This window comes from Silene latifolia, chromosome Y, assembly GCF_048544455.1.
Source record: "Silene latifolia isolate original U9 population chromosome Y, ASM4854445v1, whole genome shotgun sequence".
NCBI classification, from domain to species: domain Eukaryota; kingdom Viridiplantae; phylum Streptophyta; class Magnoliopsida; order Caryophyllales; family Caryophyllaceae; genus Silene; species Silene latifolia.
In genome coordinates, this window is record NC_133538.1 from 370,047,164 (window position 1) to 370,056,111 (window position 8,948).

Sequence of the window (8,948 nt, forward strand, 5' to 3'; positions counted from 1 at the left end):
TGTAGATATTTAACCAAACGCTATTGAGTTCGTCAACCCTTTTGCAAGAGAAGGTGAGGAGAACCCAACACAAAATAAACCCACAATGCCTAAATTTTCATCACATTCCGTACCAACCGAGGAGAACCTACCCAATGGTACTCCCACACCACAACACTTAACCGTAAATTTCATTGCCAAATCCGCATTTATCCAATTAGTTAAAAGAAGCCAATTTGGGGGGATGCCTAGTGAAGACCCTCACTCTCACATGGAGACTTTTTTTTACTATTGTGATGCAATTTCTCAAACCGGTGTAACTCAAGACGAAATTCGATGGGTCTTATTTCCATTTTCTCTAATTGGCACCGCAAAACAATGGTTGAAAGGCCTTGATAAGGCTACTCTCGGAATTGACTCTTAGAAGAAATTGGCTCTAGCTTTCTACAAAAAGTTCTACCCACCGGAAAAGACTAACATGCTAAGAGCTCAAATTACGGGCTTTAAGCAAAGAGATGAAGAATCTTTGTGTGAAGCTTGGGAGCGATTCGAGGGAATTTGTCGCTCATGTCCTCATCATGGACTTAGCGAGTGGTTCTTGGTACAACAATATTTGAATGGTCTTTATGAAGACTCAAGAAACATTCTCAACATGGGTTCAAATGGTATGTTCACCGAAGTTTACGATAATCAAACTTGGAACAAGATTGAGGAAATGGCGGTCCATAATTCACAATATAGTAGACCTCGCAAGGCTACTAGAGGAGGAAAGCATGAAGTGGACTCTAATACTCAATTGGGGGCTAAACTTAGTGCTCACATTGATACCATCAATTTGAAGTTCGAAAAAGCTATGGCTAGACTTGAAGAAGCCTCAAAATCAACAAAGCAACATGTTAATGCCATGACGGCATATTCATCAATCCCAAGCGGGATATGTGAGAATTGTGGAACTTTGGGACATGACCAAAGTGAATGTAGGGGAACAAATGAACAAGTGAATGCTTTTCAAGCATACAAGAGTGGTACCCCTTATTCAAATTATTACAATGAAAACACCAAATTCCACCCAAATCTCTCATACAAAAGCCAAAATGTTCAAAACCCTCAACCAACATACACCTCACCTCCCATGAGAAACCAAAATCAAATACCCTTTTACAACCAAAACCAAGGTTACCAAAACCAAACTCCATACAATCAACAAAATGACCAAGGTTTTGATGTCCAAAAAGCGGTCCTCCAAATGCAAAAGAATCAAAAAGAGTTTTTCACTCAAATGTAAAAGGATAGTCAAGCAAAGGAAATCACCATCAACAACATCCTAGCCCACACCAAAATGTTGGAAACCCAATTGACTCAACTAGCATCTTCAAGTTCTCAAAGACAAAAGGGGCAATTACCACCTCAAAGTAATCCCCCAAGACATGAAACGGTTAGTGTCATTCACTTGAGGAGTGGTATGAGGTATGAAGCACCAAAGAAGCAAGTTGAGGATGAAGTTGTGGAAGCTAGTGACAAAGAAGAAGTTGTGCAAAACTCCAAGGATGGAGAACCATCAAAAGAAGAAGTTTCAAAGAAAAGTGAAGACAAGGCCAAGGAGAAGGAACCCATTGTGATTAGACTTCCTTTTCCAAGTCGTCAAGCTAAGCCTAAATTTGATGACCAACTTGGAAAATTTATGGAAATTGTGAAGAATTTGGAAGTCTCGATTCCTTTTACGGAATTAATCAATCACGTGCCGGCCTATGCAAAGTACATGAAGGACATCCTTATGAAAAAGAAGTCAATCTGGAAGCTTGAGACTATCGCCTTCACTAAGGTGAGTAGTGCAATCCTTCAAGGGAGTTCACCTCCGAAACTTAAAGATCTGGGAAGCTTCTCAATACCGTGTACCATTGGCGACACAACGATCAACAAAGCCCTATGTAATATAGGGGCTAGCGTGAGTGTTATGCCGTATTCGGTGAGTAAAAGGTTAGGGATGGGAGAACTTAAATGTACCAATATCACACTCCAAATGGCCGATAGATCGACGAAAACACCATTAGGGATATGGGAAGATGTTCCCGTAAGAGTTGGGAAATTTTTCATCCCGGTGGACTTTGTCATTGTTGACATAGAAGAAGACTCCAATATTCCAAAAATTCTAGGGAGACCTTTCTTGCACACCGTGGGTGCGGTGATAGATGTGAAGCATGGAGAGCTCACACTAGAGGTGGGAGATGAGAGCATAACTTTTAATCTTGACAAGACCATGAGAGCTCCCCGTTTGCATGAACCATGTTTTATGGTTGATCATTATAGCCGGAAGGATGATAGGAAGAAGTCGGAATTTCAATGGAAAATGAAAGTTGATAATGCTCCATCAAAAGAGCAAGTGAATAGCAACAAAGAGAGCTTGAAAAGCTCACCCATGACAAGTGAAGAGGATGGCCTCATTGTCCAAATCAAGAAAGGAGGAGAGTTGTCTCTATCAACTCAAGAGATTTTTAATGACCAAGTAGACGAAGTTTGTGGTCTTTGGGACGATGAGTTTGAAGGGATTTTTAATCCCTACATTGGTAATGCTATCGATCAAGACCAACATGAAGGACAACAAGTGCAAAGATCTATTGAGGATCTTTGTCATGATAATGAACAAGCTTTTGACTACTTCTTCAAGGTGTTGAGTAACATCAACAACACCTTGGCCATGCCCCCATGACATCTCACTAAGGATGAGAGTTTGGTCGAGTCCTCTCCAAACCACCATTTGTAAATATTTCGAACTCCCTAACTTGCATTTTAATTCTTACATTGCATTTTTGTCATTTATGGATTTTTGTGCCTTGATAAAGATATTCATCATTTTTGAGAGAAGTGAGGGAGGGACTAATGATTTTATTGATGTGTAGTGCTTTAACTTAGTGTGGGGATAGAAATTACCTAGGCTATTCATGCCTTTGTAGTGCCCCTACAATGAAGAACACGGGATGTGAAGAATGAAAATGACACGGGATATGCAAGTGCACGGATGGACCTGAATCCGGGTAGACCAGGAGGAATCCGAGCGGCTTAAAGAGTAATCCGCTCGTCTTACAGGTATCCGAGTGTCTGTAAAGGAATCCGTCCGTCTAAATAAGCTGCAAAAATCAAAAATCTGGTCTGTAAGAGAATCCGAGCGTCCCAGCTGAGAAGACTATCGTCTGAAACTGGCCGCTCGTCTTTGTAGAAAGACGCTCGTCTTTTTGCCAGTGTAGATTAAGAAAAGTTCTTGTAAGAGAATCCGCTCATCTTTGAGGAAAGCCGCTCGTCCCACATTTAGAATCCGCTCTTCATCTTTGAAAGACGCTCGTCTTTAGGCGAGTTTTCCTGAAGCCAATTTGAGCAGAATCCGAGAGTCCCGACAGGAATCCGTTCGTCTTCCCCTATTATTTTGAATTTTTCAGGTGTTTTAATATACCTTCCCACAGTCATTTCATTCATTCATTCATTCAAACACTACCCATAAACCCCAAAACCCTCATCCTCTCCATCACCAAAAACAAGATTTCCTCAACCAAATTCAACAAAATCAAATTCAAACTTCCTCAAAACAACAATTAATCACTCCTTTTGCAATAATAATTGATTCAAGCACCAAAATCTTCAACCTTTGAGTCGATTTTTGAAATACAAAGAAAAATCCTTTCATATTAAATCGATTTGGGTATAATTAGAAATTGAAGATTCTCAATCTTTTCTTTGTGTAATCGACAATGGCAAGAACAAAAGGAGCAACAAAGGCACTCAAAGCAAAGACACTTTCGAAAAGGCAACAAAGCCTTCAAGCAAGGAAAGCTTCAATGGCTATGGTGGTTTCTAATGCAAACTTGGAAGTTCAACAACAACAACAAGATCCTCCCTTGGAAGCAACAACAACTCCGGAAATCGCTCAATTATCCAACTATCCGGAGGTAATTTTCATTTCCAACTCCCATAGGGATACATTTGCCAAGTATGCTAATAAAGCCATTTTTCCCACCAAATTCATTTGTGAAGATGTCTTGAACAAATTGGGTGTCCTTGAATAAATAAAAGCCTTCTTTGAAGCCATGGGTTTGGGTAAATTGTTCACCACAAGAGAATTGACATACCCCTCCCTTACCTTGGAATTCTTAAGTTCATTGAAAGTGACTAAGGTAGAGACTAGAGAATACATCGAGTTTCGTCTTGCGAATGTGAATAGGCGCATCACCTTTGATTTTTTGGGTAAGATATTAGGCCTTAGTGATACACCATATTATCACAAGATGCCCGAAAAGTATGACCCCGCTCCTCTTTGGGAGGCAATTTCCGGGAAGAAATTTGTGAGCTTTCATGCTTGTCGCGCTCTATTAGTCCACCATCCGGGCATTAGAGTGTGGCACAAGGTCATTGGGAATACTATAATAGCAACTAAAGGCACTAATCACTTTACCAAGCTCGATTGTGTTCTACTTGAGTCGGCCTTAAACGTAGGAAGGAAATTCACTAAGCCCTACAATGCTCTAAGGCTTTTGATGGAAAGATGGCTTAATGTCGATTGTGGTAAGGAAGGCACCGCTCATATTGTAAATGGAGGTCTAGTTACTCTCTTGGCCAAGCACTTTGATCCAAATTTCAACAAGGATAATACCTATGTGGCGATCAAAGGGGGTCATCTCATTGACATGGATGCCATGATTAACAAGTATAAATGGGTCAACCATAATTCTCTTGACACCAACTATGGGTGGCTAACCAATGATGCCAGATCCTTCACGTTGCCTTCCAAGATATGTCGATTGAGTGCCCACCGAACAAACTGTTGGAGCTGTGTCCTCCAGTTAGTGCGGATAACGTTATTACACATACACTTGTACGGACAAGTGGGAGCTTGTTGGGGCTGGTGTCCTCTACAGTTAGTGCAATAACATTTAAATCTCTAAAAGGATCAAAGGGTATACTTTTGTATTATTATCAGTTGGTCCACGTTTATCAATAACGGTTGGCTTGCTAGATAAGTTTGACGTTATTGTCATACAGATGGCGGTGATCAACTGGTCCCTAAAAGTCACACCTATAGGATACGTTTGAGAGATGTGACGGTATGAAAATACAGTCATGTTGATGCCTAATATGACTAAGCAGTTAGTCGGAGTTATTGACTAATAATTAGTCAAACGCGATGTTGAGATATTTTATTTAATACGGATTAAATAATAATGGCTAAGGCGAATTAAGCAGTTAATTCGTAAATTAAATATAAACGATTATATTTGATTAATGTATATTGAATAAATTAATTATACAATATTGTCATTATCGGACATGTATTATTATATCGACTAATTCATGTTACTAGACGATATTTTAATAACCGATAACCGATGACGATTTATAATAAAATCGCGTCATATACATTCAGCATTTTCGAGTCGGACCACGAGTTAAAATAAAGAGGAAGTGAAAGCCCACTTCCCTATGGGGTACTCGGTTTGGCCGAACCAAGAGAACAAAAGGAGAGCTTTCTCTCCTTTTGTAACCTAATTCATTTTGAAAGAAAAATTAGGGTTTTTGAGAACATTTTTCTCTCAATAACCTAGATCTCACATCTAGCAAAACTCACACAAAACTCTCTCAATATTGCAAGGCAATTAGAGAGTACATTCTAGCACAAGGGCATAGTCTCAGACGGTCTTGGGTGCATCGATTAGGAGGAAATCTACGTTGATTTCTATCTTAGGCCGAATTCTCTAGGACCCGAGGTTAATTCTTATGCTTTATCGTTTTCTCTTGTAATTTTGTTTTATGACAATTATCACATGTAAAATTTGCGTTATAGTCCTAAATTTTAAGGGTTTTATACGGATATTACCCCACAAGTGGTATCAGAGCGAGGCCACGTAAATTTTTCTTTGTGATTTTCATCAAACGAATTCGTATCGATAAATTTGTGCATTGAAAACCATGCGGCAGCAGCTATTTTTTTTTGCCTCGGCAGATTATTTTTTTTTTGGGCTGCTGCGTTTTTTTTGTCTTGGAAACCGTGCTATACGGTTTATGTATGATCAGACGATCTTTTGTTATCGATTTATTCTTTGCATATTGTTATTTTAAACGATAATTATTGCAATATGTTAAAGTTATATCAATTGTAGTTTCAATTCTATACGGATTAGTTTATTTGCAATTGGTTTTATCAAATCGATTTTTTGTTTGGGACTGTTGTAGTCTCGGTTTTGCTGCTGGAAAATAAAAAGAAAAAAAAAATTTGCTGTTTTAGTCACGGTTCAACCGTGAAAAAGAAAAAAAAATTCGTGTTTTTTTTTCCGGCCATGTTTTATGCATAATACGGATTTTATGCATTCGCTTGATAGTGAAACGGTTCACTCACGTACCATTTAGTTATTTTAAAGAGATTTTAAAGTAACGGATTGTAATGAATTAAAATTAAGTTGATTAAAGCGGTTTTGTCACATAATTTTAATTATCATTGGTGGTGTGGATAAATTTTACATAATTACGGAATTATGTCACGAATAATTTTTATTTTAGTTGATGCATTTTTATTTATCGTTACTGTCGAATGCTTTGAATGTTTAAATTGCGTATTTAATTTTTACAAATGGTTGTAACTTAGTGTGGCCTTAGTAGAACGTGAGTTCGTCAAGATCTAAAACGTGAAATGCAACACAAAAATATACCAAACAACCAATAAAAGGCACCTGCGCAAGACAAGATTCCCTCGCAGCCAGGTCACCAGTAAGTGCTCTCCACCGGTTGACCATCCGCCACAGAGCCTGATGACTAATGGTTGACACCTACAACCAAAAAAGCCTTTCAACAATGCAAAACGGAAGGCAAAATACAAACAAAAAGGAGGGTTCAAACAAGAAACTCACCCTCAAAACTGTCAACCTCCACTCCATGCGAGTGTCAGTCACCTCTGGAGGCGCAGGATCTGGCAGACGTAGCTGTAACTCCTCCCCACCCGGCCCCTGGAAAGTGGTATGTGTCGGGAAAGCTGGGGGCTGGGTCCTCATGAGCGCGTCAACACCCTAAAACGGGAAGCCGCGTCGAAGGTAATAAACCCTTCCACCAAAAAGCAAAAGGAGACAATAAAACGAAGAACAGAGGAAAACGCACCTCAATCGGGTACCAAGCAAGCCTTGACAAACATAAAGTGTCGTAGTTGACCTCCCGTAACAACAGCTCCTCACCTCCACGGACGTGAAGGTGCTTCTCAACCTCATCGGTTGTCGACCCCTGGAACAACACCATATGCAGATCGACCGGCACCACAAAGGTCTCACTGAAACACTGACGAGCCAAACGATCGCCAAGGTACCAAACCTGCTCGATCGCTGTCTCGAGATACAAGCGCTGGCAACTGCGAGGTCTCAGACGCTCCCTGACAGCGGCCGGTACGCCCGTGTAGTGCTCCGAAGGCCACCCGACAAACTCCACTCATGGCAAGGCTAATCAACTAACTAGGGGCTCTTTAGGCTGCCTAGTCATCCTATTTCTATCCATTTCTACAAAACAAAAGAGATAAGAAACAACGACTTACATCACCAACTCGGAGAGCGTTCATTCGACGCCTGCAGTCCTCGTAAGTCGACTTCTTTCGAGCCACCGTCCAACCCCTCACAGGAAGGTAAACCGAAGGCACGTCACCCGTCACAAAGTAAGCAAACAGCCAAGCCTGTAACAAAACACAGCAACCACAAATCAGCCAATTTTTCAAAAATTTCCTAAACTAAAAAATCTATCAAAAAATCAAAAATCAAAACAAAAAAACCACAAAGCGCTCGTACCTCCAAGATGAGGCCAGGACCAACCAAAGCGGGAGAACTCCCATTCCCCATCACCTCCGGACGAACCGCAGCTTGCAAGTAACGGGTCAAACTCACCAAAGCCGACGTCACCCAGTCGTACTGACCTAAAGCGTCTAGGTCAGCAAGCAGAGGAAGTACGTTGGTTGACAAGCGCTCACCCTTGTCACCAAAGTACGTGGTACCCAAGAAGTACCAAAACCACAACCGCGCCTCCTGCGTGTCAGCTCTACCCTCAGCCTCCGGACTCGCTAACGGCGCCAGAACAAAGCCAGCCACTCTCCCCCTTAAGTGGTCCCTCACATAGGAGTTCACTATCAGGAAAGGAATGATGTCAGTTGGCGCAGGCAAAACATTGCCAATCAAACCCGTGACCACGGCAGAAGACACTCTCTCCGGCATCTCCGGGAATTGAACAGGCGTCTCGCCACAAGTAAGGCCCGATATCATGGCAAAGTCCTCCATGGTGACACCGACCTCCCCAAACTCCATGTGGAACGACGATGTCGTGTCCCAGTAACGGTCCAAAATGGCGGGAATCAAACACAGGTTCGACCTAATTCAAGCCCTGTGAATCTCGCGCTAGGCAGCCACCAACGGCCCCAAAGCCGACCTCTCTATCAATGCCTTCAAACCGGCCCGGAGAACGTCGTAGAAACCCATGCAAGACGAGAAGCCAGAGAAAGTCCTCATGGTGGCAATCTCTTGAAATTGGCAAACAACATCCGAACACCTATTCAGGTCTGAAACAACAACAAAAAAAAAAGCAAAAAAAGAGGGCTAACAAAGCAGCAGACTCACCAAGCCCTCGTGTGCACGGTAGGAGATGTGAGTGTCTAACAGCAACAACAACTGGCTACCGTCAAAGCCCTCGGCCCAAGAAGGTATCGCCCGCAGGTTCAACACCCTACGGGGATATAACCCATCTACCCTCCCAGCTCTCGACGTAGACGTCATCCGCCTCCGTCTCCACTCTCTGCCTCTTCGCCCCGCGAGACTACACGGGGCAAGGAGGATCCCTCTCAATGACCTGTGCAACGTTCTGGAGCCTCTGTCTAGGAACCCGAGGACCCCTCCTCACAGTACTAACCCACCTCCCGGAGGTACCGGCCTCAGACCCCGTATGAGTCCTCCCACCACCAACAGTGT

General features: G+C 42.0%; 1 non-coding gene across 1 annotated transcript; it reads right to left on the reverse strand.

Moving 5' to 3' along the window:
- Positions 1–457: 457 nt before the first annotated feature.
- Positions 458–564, reverse strand: LOC141637069 (small nucleolar RNA R71). The gene has a single exon (XR_012541632.1). It is a non-coding gene; the product is annotated as a small nucleolar RNA R71 (small nucleolar RNA).
- Between the last annotated feature and the right edge of the window lie 8,384 nt (positions 565–8,948).